This window comes from Ambystoma mexicanum, chromosome 7p, assembly GCF_040938575.1.
Source record: "Ambystoma mexicanum isolate Mex_15411 chromosome 7p, UKY_AmexF1_1, whole genome shotgun sequence".
Lineage (NCBI taxonomy): Eukaryota > Metazoa > Chordata > Amphibia > Caudata > Ambystomatidae > Ambystoma > Ambystoma mexicanum.
Genome location: NC_090939.1, coordinates 688,239,998 through 688,252,988, shown reverse-complemented (window position 1 = coordinate 688,252,988; position 12,991 = coordinate 688,239,998). Strand labels below are relative to the sequence as shown.

The following is a 12,991-nucleotide window of genomic DNA, read 5'->3' as shown; positions in this document are numbered from 1 at the left end:
ATAGGCTTAACAGGATATTTTGCGTGCTGTTTGGGTATTCTGTATGCCAGGCCAACAGCAAAAACCTGTGCTTTGGGCAGGCTCCTCTCATTTCAGACCACACAGAGCGGCGTGTGAGGGTTGGCCCCTCTCAGCTTTTTTATTTGGGATGCCTTGGAACCTTTGGCCATCAGGATTCATAGTCTCCACACTCATAGGGACTTGAATATGGGAGGGACGCAGAGAGATTATCTCTCTCTACGCTGACGATGTTCTAATTTACCTAAAAGATCCTGCATCAAACCTGAAACTCCTCACTCATGAAATAGTACTATTCGGGACCTTGTCGGTGCTATGTATTAATTGGGCGAAATCCATAGTATTCCTGCTGAACACGGACACCGCCAAACCTGATGACATAGGAGAGTACAAATGGAAGCAGGAGTCAGTTAAATACCGAGGAATATGATCGAAAGAGACCGTTCTCTCTTACTTGCATACAACCATTTCAAATTCCTGACCTCCTTAGCCACAGACAGATGGAACGCTCTTGCCCTGTCCTTGGCTAACATGAAAATCACAGCCAAATTACTGCACTTCCAAACCATCCTGGTGTGGCCTGGGAAATCATTCTGTAATGACCTACATGCTACGCTTGTTGCTGATACAACTGCGTGGGCCCCCAAGAATCCAAAGGACGGATTATCTGGGAAATAATGGTTCACCTATACGATCAGGGTGGGATGGCAGCACCTGATATGCAGCGATACTACTTTTGTGCGCAAGTGCAATTTGCATCATATTTGAAGCCGGGATCTCTGCCTTACCTGCATGTTCACGTTGAAAAAATAACCGCTTTTCCCGATTCTCTACAATCTCTTTATTGACACATCAGATTGATAAATGTAAATTTTACCCAGTCAGGTGGACTGTACATTCCTGGAGAAAAGTACATAGTAGATTAGGTATATATAAAACTTACTTCCCAACCCTTTCACTACATGTGGGAGCTGCAGTCAACATGTCACAGGGGATCTGGAATGTCTGGGGGAAGTTGGGCATTCAATTCCTTGGTGACATGTACTCAAATGGCAAATATGTCAGAGAGGAGCAATGTGTTGCCAAGGCTGAAAGTGCCTTGGTATCTTTTTTACAATATTTCAGAATGCGTGGCGCCTTCCAGGAAGGGAACCTGAATTTCCCTTAACAGCCGCTACACTCCTCTATTTTAAAATATATAGCTATGTTCACTGACTGCAAACACTGACAGGGTAATTCATAGAATTAGCAGAAAAGTGTCGCAAGCGGCTGGCGCAGAGTGTCTGCGTGCGATTGTCTGCGCCAGGCGCGTGCGCCAAAACCGATCTCCGCGCACAGCGTATTCATGGATTTTAGGCTCCCAAACCAGCCGTGGCGCAGAGTATCGCAGCGACCCTGCAGCAGCGCCAGTAACGCCCCCAAGAACGCCCTCGCGCAAGGAAAAGCCATCAAAATCGCTAAATCATCGCAAAGGGCTGCGCTAACCCTGGACCAGTTTACAGGGCTGCCAAACAAGGAACGCAAAGCGGGTAACATTTATATCAGGGGTATGCCGGAAGTTTTACCTGCGATTAGCCAGGGTAAGTGTATTACAGGGGTACGCGGGAAGTTTTACACGCGATTAGCCAGGGTACGTGTATTACAGGGGTACGCGGGAATTATCACACGCGATTTGGCTGGGTACGTGTATTACAGGGGTACGCGTGAAGTTTTACACGCGATTAGCCAGGGTACGTGTATTACAGGGGTACGCGGGAATTATCACACGTGATTTGGCTGGGTACGTGTATTACAGGGGTGCGCGGGAATTATCACACGATTTGGCTGGGTATGTGTATTACAGGGGTGCGCGGGAATTATCACACGCGATTTGGCTGGGTACGTGTATTACAGGGGTGCGCGGGAATTATCATACGCGATTTGGCTGGGTACGTGTATTACAGGGGTACGCGTGAAGTTTTACACGTGATTAGCCAGGGTACGTGTATTACAGGGGTACGCGTGAAGTTTTACACGCGATTAGCCAGGGTACGTGTATTACAGGGGTACGCGGGAATCATCACACACGATTTGGCTGGGTACGTGTATTACAGGGGTGCGCGGGAATTATCACACGCGATTTGGCTGGGTACTTGTATTACAGGGGTGCGCGGGAATTATCACACGCAATTTGGCTAGGTACGTGTATTACAGGGGTGCGCGGGAAGTTACACACGCGATTAGGCTGGGTGGGTCCTCACAGGTGTTCCCTGTACACCCTCCACGGCCCCTGCAGGCAGCCCACAAAACAGGGGACTACCCTGCACACCTGCTCATGTCTCCCACCCTCCACCCCCCCCCCCCAGCAGTGTGGGGCACCCTCCACCAGGCCCCCACTCATGTCCCCTATCACCCCCACCCCCAGCAGTGCAGGGGCAGCCTCCACCAGGCCCCCACTCATGTCTCCCACCCACCCCACACCCCAGCACAGTGGGCCACCCTCCACCAGGCTCCCACCCATGTCTACCACCACCCCCACCCCCCAGCAGTGCAGAGGCAGCCTCCACCAGGCTCCCACCCATGTCTACCACCACCCCCCAGCAGTGCAGGGGCAGCCTCCACCAGGCCCCCACTCATGTCTCCCACCCACCCCACCCCCCAGCACTGTGGGGCACCCTCCACCAGGCTCCCACCCATGTCTACCACCACCCCCACCCCCCAGCCACCATGGGCAGCCCCCACCAGGCTCCCACCCATGTCTACCACCACCCCTACCCCCCAGCAGTGCAGGGGCAGCCTCCACCAGGCCCCCACTCATGTCTCCCACCCCCCACCACCCACAGCACTGAGGGGCACCCTCCACCAGGCCCCCACTCATGTCCCCTATCACCCCCACCCCCCAGCAGTGCAGGGGCAGCCTCCACCAGGCCCCCACTCATGTCTCCCACCCACCCCCACCCACCAGCAGTGCAGGGGCAGCCTCCACCAGGCCCCCACTCATGTCTCCCACCACCCCCACCCCCCAGCCACCATGGGCAGCCCCCACCAGGCTCCCACCCATGTCTACCACCGCCCCCACCCCCCAGCAGTGCAGGGGCAGCCTCCACCAGGCCCCCACTCATGTCTCCCACCCCCCACCCCCCCAGCACTGAGGGGCACCCTCCACCAGGCCCCCACTCATGTCCCCTATCACCCCCACCCCCCAGCAGTGCAGGGGCAGCCTCCACCAGGCCCCCACTCATGTCTCCCACCCACCCCACCCCCCAGCAGTGCAGGGGCAGCCTCCACCAGGCCCCCACTCATGTCTCCCACCTCCCCCACCCCCCAGCCACCATGGGCAGCCCCCACCAGGCTCCCCCCCATGTCTACCACCACCCCCACCCCCCAGCAGTGCAGGGGCAGCCTCCACCAGGCCCCCACTCATGTCTCCCACCACCCCCACCCCCCAGCCACCATGGGCAGGCCCCACCAGGCTCCCACCCATGTCTACCACCACCCCCACCCCCCAGCAGTGCAGGGGCAGCCTCCACCAGGCCCCCACTCATGTCTCCCACCCCCCAGCACTGAGGGGCACCCTCCACCAGGCCCCCACTCATGTCCCTATCACCCCCACCCCCCAGCAGTGCAGGGGCAGCCTCCACTAGGCCCCCACTCATGTCTCCCACCCACCCCCACCCCCAGCAGTGCAGGGGCAGCCTCCACCAGGCCCCCACTCATGTCTCCCACCACCCCCACCCCCCAGCCACCATGGGAAGCCCCCACCAGGCTCCCACCCATGTCTACCACCACCCCCACACCCCAGCAGTGCAGGGGCAGCCTCCACCAGGCCCCCACTCATGTCTCCCACCCCCCACCCTCCTCCAGCAGTGTGGGGCACCCTCCACCAGGCCCCCACTCATGTCCCCTATCACCCCCACCCCCAGCAGTGCAGGGGCAGCCTCCACCAGGCCCCCACTCATGTCTCCCACCCACCCCACCCCACCCCCCAGCACTGTGGGGCACCCTCCACCAGGCTCCCACCCATGTCTACCACCACCCCCACCCCCCAGCAATGAAGGGGCAGCCTCCACCAGGCTCCCACCCATGTCTACCACCACCCCCACCCCCCAGCAGTGCAGGGGCAGCCTCCACCAGGCCCCCACTCATGTCTCCCACCCACCCCCACCCCCCAGCCACCATGGGAAGCCCCCACCAGGCTCCCACCCATGTCTACCACCACCCCCACCCCCCAGCAGTGCAGGGGCAGCCTCCACCAGGCCCCCACTCATGTCCCCTATCACCCCCACCCCCAGCAGTGCAGGGGCAGCTTCCACCAGGCCCCCACTCATGTCTCCCACCCACCCCACCCCCCAGCACTGTGGGGCACCCTCCACCAGGCTCCCACCCATGTCTACCACCACCCCCACCCCCAGCAGTGCAGGGGCACCCTCCACCAGGCTCCCACCCATGTCTACCACCACCCCCAACCCCCAGCAGTGCAGGGGCAGCCTCCACCAGGCTCCCACCCATGTCTACCACCACCCCCACCCCCCAGCAGTGCAGGGGCAGCCTCCACCAGGCCCCCACTCATGACTCCCACCCACCCCCACCCCCCAGCAGTGCAGGGGCAGCCTCCACCAGGCTCCCACCCATGTCTACCACCACCCCCACCCCCAGCAGTGCAGGGGCAGCCTCCACCAGGCCCCCACTCATGACTCCCACCCACCCCACCCCCCAGCACTGTGGGGCACCCTCCACCAGGCCCCCACTCATGTCTCCCACCCACCCCCACCCCCCAGCAGTGCAGGGGCAGCCTCCACCAGGCCCCCACTCATGTCGCCCAGCCACTCCCACCACCCGGCCACCATGGGCAGTCCCCACCAGGCTCCCACCCATGTCTACCACCACCCCCACCCCCCAGCAGTGCAGGGGCAGCCTCCACCAGGCTCCCACCCATGTCTCCCACCCACCCCCACCCCCCAGCAGTGCATGGGCAGCCTCCACCAGGCCCCACTCATGTCTCCCACCCACCCCCACCCCCCAGCAGTGCAGGGGCAGCCTCCACCAGGCTCCCACCCATGTCTACCACCACCCCCACCCCCCAGCAGTGCAGGGGCAGCCTCCACCAGGCCCCCACTCATGTCTCCCACCCACCCCACCCCCCAGCACTGTGGGGCACCCTCCACCAGGCTCCCACCCATGTCTCCCACCACCCCCACCCCCCAGCAGTGCAGGGGCAGCCTCCACCAGGCTCCCACCCATGTCTACCACCACCCCCACCCCCCAGCAGTGCAGGGGCAGCCTCCACCAGGCCCCCACTCATGTCTCCCACCCACCCCACCCCCCAGCACTGTGGGGCACCCTCCACCAGGCCCCCACTCATGTCTCCCACCCACCCCCACCCCTCAGCAGTGCAGGGGCAGCCTCCACCAGGCCCCCACTCATGTCTCCCACCCACCCCCACCCCCCGGCCACCATGGGCAGTCCCCACCAGGCTCCCACCCATGTCTACCACCACCCCCACCCCCCAGCAGTGCAGGGGCAGCCTCCACCAGGCTCCCACCCATGTCTCCCACCCACCCCCACCCCCCAGCAGTGCATGGGCACCCTCCACCAGGCTCCCACCCATGTCTACCACCACCCCACCCCCCAGCAGTGCAGGGGCAGCCTCCACCAGGCCCCCACTCATGTCTCCCACCACCCCCACCCCCCAGCCACCAGGGGCAGCCTCCACCAGGCCCCCACTCATGTCCCCTATCACCCCCACCCCACAGCAGTGCAGGGGCAGCCTCCACCAGGCCCCCACTCATGTCTCCCACCACCCCCACTCCCCAGCCACCAGGGGCAGCCTCCACCAGGCCCCCACTCATGTCCCCCACTACCCCCGCCCCCCAGCAGTGCAGGGGCAGCCTCCACCAGGCTCCCACCCATGTCTACCACCACCCCCACCCCCCAGCAGTGCAGGGGCAGCCTCCACCAGGCCCCCACTCATGTCTCCCACCCACCCCACCCCCCAGCACTGTGGGGCACCCTCCACCAGGCCCCCACTCATGTCTCCCACCCACCCCCACCCCCCAGCAGTGCAGGGGCAGCCTCCACCAGGCCCCCACTCATGTCTCCCACCCACCCCCACCCCCCGGCCTCCATGGGCAGCCTCCACCAGGCTCCCACCCACCCCCAGCTCCCAGCAGTGCAGGGGCAGCCTCCACCAGGCTCCCACCCATGTCTTCCACCACCACCACCCCCCAGCAGTGCAGGGCCAGCCTCCACCAGGCCCCCACTCATGTCCCCCACCACCCCCAGCCACCAGGGGCAGCCTCCACCAGGCCCCCACTCATGTCCCCTATCACCCCCACCCCACAGCAGTGCAGGGGCAGCCTCCACGAGGCCCCCACTCATGTCTCCCACCACCCCCACCCCCCAGCCACCAGGGGCAGCCTCCACCAGGCCCCCACTCATGTCTCCCTGCACCCCCACCCCCCAGCACTGTGGGGCACCTGCCAGCAGGCCCACACTCATGTCTCCCACCACCCCCACCCCCCAGCAGTGAAGGGGCAGCCTCCACAAGGCTCCCACCCATGTCTACCACCAACCCCACCCCCCCAGCAGTGCAGGGGCAGCCTCCACCAGGTCCCCACTCATGTCTCCCACCCACCCCACCCCCCAGCACTGTGGGGCACCCTCCACCAGGCTCCCACCCATGTCTCCCACCACCCCCACCCCCCAGCAGTGCAGGGGCAGCCTCCACCAGGCTCCAACCAATGTCTACCACCGCCCCCACCCCCCAGCAGTGCAGGGGCAGCCTCCACCAGGCCCCCACTCATGTCTCCCACCCACCCCCACCCCCCAGCAGTGCAGGGGCAGCCTCCACCAGGCCCCCACTCATGTCTCCCACCCACCCCCACCCCCCAGCCACCATGGGCAGCCCCCACCAGGCTCCCACCCATGTCTACCACCACCCCCACCCCTCAGCAGTGCAGGGGCACCCTCCACCAGGCCCCCACTCATGTCCCCTATCACCCCCACCCCCAGCAGTGCAGGGGCAGCCTCCACCAGGCCTCCACTCATGTCTCCCACACACCCCACCCCCCAGCACTGTGGGGCACCCTCCACCAGGCTCCCACCCATGTCTACCACCACCCCCACCCCTCAGCAGTGCAGGGGCACCCTCCACCAGGCTCCCACCCATGTCTACCACCACCCCCACCCCCCAGCAGTGCAGGGGCAGCCTCCACCAGGCTCCCACCCATGTCTACCACCACCCCCACCCCCCAGCAGTGCAGGGGCACCCTCCACCAGGCTCCCACCCATGTCTACCACCACCCCCACCCCCCAGCAGTGCAGGGGCAGCCTCCACCAGGCCCCCACTCATGCCTCCCACCACCCCACCCCCCAGCCACCATGGGCAGCCCCAACCAGGCTCCCACCCATGTCTACCACCACCCCCACCCCCCAGCAGTGCAGGGGCAGCCTCCACCAGGCTCCCACCCATGTCTACCACCACACCCACCCCCCAGCAGTGCAGGGGCAGCCTCCACCAGGCCCCCACTCATGTCCTCCTGCCCACAGGCCCTGACAATCCTCAAGCATGGGCCTCATGGCCAGCCACCACAGCCCAAAGACACAACCAAGTATTACATGCGCCCATGATACTACTCCAATGGAAACAATGTAAATGAACACATGTGTCTCACACACACACAATGGTTGCAAGTGAACCTGAAAACCCATATCATGACATGCATGAAAACAATGAGATGAAACCACACATTGAAGAATGAAAAAATCAAAATAATGTATTAAAAACAACAGTAATGGCAATCAAAATTAAACAAAATACACAAGTAAAAAAAAAAGAAAAAAATTAAGCTGGCTGTCCCTTTTCAAATTAAAATCAATAAATGATAATCCAAAAAAATGTCTTCCAAAGTTCAAGTCCATAAAAAGGAAATGAAGGGAAAAAAGAAATAGAAAACCATTGCTCCATGGAAAAAAATATTCATAGTAAAAAAAATATCCAAATGCAAAGTCCAACTATGTACAAAGTATTCAGGGTCCATCATCCCAACAGAAGAAATTAATCCTACAAAAATGGAACTATATACAAAAGGTGGAGCAGTGTCCGTCGACTCCAAATAAAAATAAACAATAAAGGAAACCTATCACTAAATAACTATATACAATGGCGGCGGGCCAGTCCAGCGGCTCACTCAGTGGTGTTCCGGGCCAGGGCATCATCGAACTCCTCGTCTATGTCCCGGAGGCGGTCCTGTTCCATGGCCCCGAGGGTCCGCAGGGACGCCGACATGTTCACCTCCAACTCCCTGCGGATTGCCTCGAGGCACTCGGTCCGCCTCAGGGCCCTCCGCATGGAGTTCTCCGCCATGACCATCGTGAGCCGTGCATCTTCCGCCCGCCGCCGCTCCGCATCTATGGCATGGCCCAACCGCTGCCACACGGAAGACACTTCCCATCCAGGGTCCTCCTGCCCTCCGGCCGATGCCTGTCCCTCCGATGTTGAAGGCCTCGAGCTATCGTGGCTCCCACCTACAGCCTCCTGCTGCTGCAGCTGCTGCTGTCCATGTGCCCTGTCCGATGGTGCCTGCACAACCTCCTCCAGCTGGACGTCCGATTCCCGACTGTGGCAGGGATCTGTTGTCCACCAACCTGGCTGCACAGTCGGAGGCAGCTCCACAGGGCACCCAGGTGACACATGGGTGGGAAGATGGCATGGAGGACGACTGGGGCATAGGGGGTTCTGTGGAGGAGGGGGTCGGAACAAGGTCCAGGAAACGGAGGAATCCAGCCCTGGTGAGCTGTCCCAGTGGGTCAACGCGGTCAACGAGCCATGCGAGAAGACGTGCAGACTCATCATGAAAAGACTGCAGGTCAGCTCGCATGGCCCGTTGACGCAACGCCACACCACCCTGGACAGGCTCAGCCTGGTGCAGGATAGCCAAATCCGCAGGGAGAGGAAGGCCAGGTGTTGTAAGCCAATCCCCTCCCTGAGAACGGGTCTGGAGGTAGGCATCTCCGCTGGTGCAAGATGATGCAGTGACAGGAGCAGGGACAGGATTGCACACAGGCACCTCCGCGGCGGCCTGTGCTGCCTCCTGTCCCTGATCCTGCACTGCACCACTAGCACCAGTGGAATCCCCACCTCCAGACCCCGCCTCTGTCGCTTGCACGGCCTCCTCCTCCTCCAAATCCCCCACCAACCTGGATGACTCTGTGCCATCTTCCTCTGTTGGGCCCTGTGGGGTCCCAGCTGCCCCTTCTGCTGCCGAGGAGTCCAACTCCAACCTCCGCCTCTTGGACCTCCCCTCGGCAGCTGCGGCCTGGGACACGGCACTGGACTCCTCACTCCCCGACGAGATCAGAACCTGGGAGGGGATCCGGGCCTTGCGTCTCCGGCTTGTGGTGCAACCCCTGCCGCTGTGCTCCACAGCACCTTCTCCGCCCTCTTCATCAGTTGACGCTGCAGACAGGGAGAAAGAAAACACAGGCATCAGGGCACTGTACAATGGATTCATACACACATGACAGTTATACATGAGTGGCATTGGTAAACCTCAGACATGGCATCACAATCCCCAACACACATGTCATTTCAACTTGCACACATGAGCCATACCACAGCCATATTGCAACAGCCAGCACCATCCATTCACATACAACAGCATGAGCAGCCAAAGGTCATCCACACATCACATGCAACATAGGGAGTACACTACACATGCACACACACCACCAAACTTGCATGCATGTGTACACCTCCGCCAACTGTCGCAGTGTTCCGATCGACATCCATGTCACACCTGACAATCATTCCTCCACATCCTGTGCCATGCAAGCCCACACACAGAAGCACCATCCATGTGTCACACATGAGACCCCTCGCATGTGTCACCCTCACGGCCCTGTATACCCCCACTACTTGCCCACATAAAAATACATGTTCAACCTGCACGCTCCTGGCACACCACCACATGCACAGCTTACAATCAGTATGCATGTACACTTACCGCTCGACTCCAGACGGGTCTGCCTCTCAAGGACATGGACGTGGAGCGCTGGGGATATGCGTTCCAGGACCCTCATCTGATCTTCCGACAAGTGGCCCCTTAGCATCCGCTGCCTTCAGGAGGCGCCGGGCCTTGTTGAGGGTCCTGGACCTGAAGTCCTCCCAGCGCTTCCTGACACGTTCGTAGTCGCGGACTGCCACCTCCTCCGCGTTGATGGCAGTCACGATGTCCATCCAGATCCGAGTCCGTCCTTCCTTGTCGGCGCGCAACCTTCCGAAGAGGGCATCATACTGCCCCAGGACATGCTCCACCAGGACACCAACTTCGGTGGCAGTGAAGCTGGTGCCCCTCTGCCTCCTTGGCCGGAGGTTGCCACTGGTGCCAGATGTTGCAGTGCCCGACATGGCAACCCCAGAGGCAGGAGTGGGTGGGCAACTGGGTCCTGGGGCTGGGCTGTGGGGCGATGGAAAAGCAGTCGGGAGTCTTCGGTTCCAGCAGGGGTGGTCACAGCAACAGCACCCCTGGCTGATGTGCAGGCAGCAAATGGCAGGGCACGTGGGCAGCAGGCAGTCAGGCAGCAGCAGATGGCAGGTGGGAGCGTGCTCAGGGCTCTGGGGTGCAGTAATTCGGCCTTCTGGGCAGGAGCGTGGTCTTCCGTGTGTGAACGCGTGGCCAGCTTGATACGGAGTGATTTTGCACGTGAAAATCCAGCACGTCTGCGTGTAATTCGAGGAAAGGCCCTTAGCGCGTAAGCGCGTCAGCACACGTCTGTACATTCATTGGCCCAAAGGCCACCAGCGTATGCGCGTCTATGAAGTCATGTGCACGTTGAATATGGCACACGTTTGAAATGTTGCGTGTTAAAAAAATGAAAGACACGTCCGAGTGTCAAAGCGTGTAATTGGTGGAAATGGCCTTAGCGCGTACACGCGGAAGTGACAAAGCGTGTAATTGGTGGAAATGGCCTTAGCGCATACACGCGGAAGTGACAAAGCATGTAATTGGTGGAAATGGCCTTAGCGCATACACGCGGAAGTGACAAAGCATGTAATTGGTGGAAATGGCCCTAGCGCGTACACGCGGAAGTGACGCTGGACGTGTGGGCCTGCATAAAAGGTACGTGTAGAACACCATTTCCTTGTACGTGCTTTTTGTGGAGAGTGAGTGGGTGAAATCTGTACTTCTTGTCGTTTCACACGCGATTTACTTCACGGCGTTTCAATTTACCTCTGACAGCTTTTTCTCTTTTTTCTCTTTTTCTGGTTTTCCTGGGACTGTTCCCTCAAACAGCGTTCCCTTCTACTGTTGTCCTGGCTCCTCAGACAGCGTACAATTCTTCTTTTGGCGGGGGTGTTGCCAACGCGCACACGCGCTTCTTTTTCACGCTCTTTTTCCTGGCAGACGGTGAGTCACGCACGTATCTAACATCTGTGCCTGCCCCGTGTGTAGTCTACCCCTTCAGAGGTCATTCTAGGCTGCGTGTGACACGCATACGTTCATTCTTGTGTTACTGGGTGCCACAGCGTAGTGCAGGTTTATTTTTCCGCACACGTGGTCTAGGAGGGGTTGCGTGCACGTTATCTCCCTTTTTTGGGCTTCCTGTGCGTTGCGTGACCCGTCATATTTCCCCAGGGGTCACATTCAGCTTTGCTAGAGCACTAGGGTACGATTACCATCTGGTACCCAACCCCTTTGACCCCCAATTGCCCAGTACAATAGTTTACAGCCACTCCCATACGCACATTAACATCAGTGCCATGGTTGGGAGGCGAGGAATCCGTAAGGGTGGCAAAGGTGGACGAGCCACAAGTGGTGGCCGTGGTGGATCCGGTAGGGGACGTGGTCGTTACTTGCAGGGTGACCCTGTCCCCCCATGTGTGGAGGACCAGTCAAGGGCACCCATAATCCCCCCCACCCCCCCTGGTTGAGGGTGATGTGGCTGACACCATCCATGCTCAGCCCTTGTTGGACCAGCCCATTGTGGCACTAGACCTGGCTGACTCCATGGCTGACTTCCAGGTCAGCAGGCCTATGACACGTGCGCTGGTGCACGTTGATGTCATCAGGCCACGTGGATCAGGGGCAGCAAGGTCATCTGCTGCCCCAAGTAGGCAGGGTGGAGAGGCTGCAGGGGCAGCTGCAGCTCCATCCACCCCAGCTCTCACACACCCAGCCAGGACAGTGTCGGTCCTAGTCCATCCTGCTGACATTCCCCCTGACACCATTACACTTGAGCCAATGCCTGCACCAACTCCCATGCTGAGTGTGCAATCCCACACTCCTGATACAGAGTCCACCAGGGCTCCTGCCCCTAGTTTCCAGAGCGGCGTAGGACACTCAGGATCCCCACCACCTTCCAAGCGGAAGAGGAAGAGTGCTCGTCCGGCACAGGCTGATGCCCCAGACACGGCTACACAGTCCGGCCCGTCGATGAAGCCCAGCTTCACGGATGCCGAACTGAATACACTTGTCGAGTATGTGTCCGCACATGATAACGAAATGGTCATCGTTGCAGGATCCAAGACCACACTTGCACAACGCCAGGCACACTGGCAGACCGTTGCGGACATCGTAAGTGCCCTTGGAATCGTGAGGCGCACATCCAATGATTGCTATAAGCGCTGGAATGACCTAAAGCGCAGGGCAAAGAATAAGCTGGCCTCAAGTCATGCCGCAACTCTAGTGACTGGAGGTGGGTCTCCAGTAGAAGACATGGAACTCACTCCACATGAGTCAGTCGCTGGGACCTACGTCACGGAGGAACAGATCCAAGGTGTGGGAGATCTGCCAGATTATGAGGCATTGTCCGGTGAAAGCACATGCATGTGTGTGTCATCCATGTGCATGGTGTGTGTGTGAGGGCTTCTGTTTGTGTGCCAAGGGAGGGTGTGTGCGCCTGAGTTGTTTGGGTCACCCATGTGCTTCATCCAATACATTCTGCGCAGCAGCATTTGGCCATAGCAGTATCCCTTCTGCCAACAGTAGACATC

General features: G+C 60.1%; 1 protein-coding gene across 1 annotated transcript in view; it reads right to left on the bottom strand.

Annotated features, from left to right (window-relative positions):
* The window catches only part of LOC138525550 (uncharacterized), a 1,931,438-nt gene that overhangs the window by 1,456,415 nt on the left and 462,032 nt on the right, over nt 1–12,991 (bottom strand). The window lies entirely within an intron of this gene.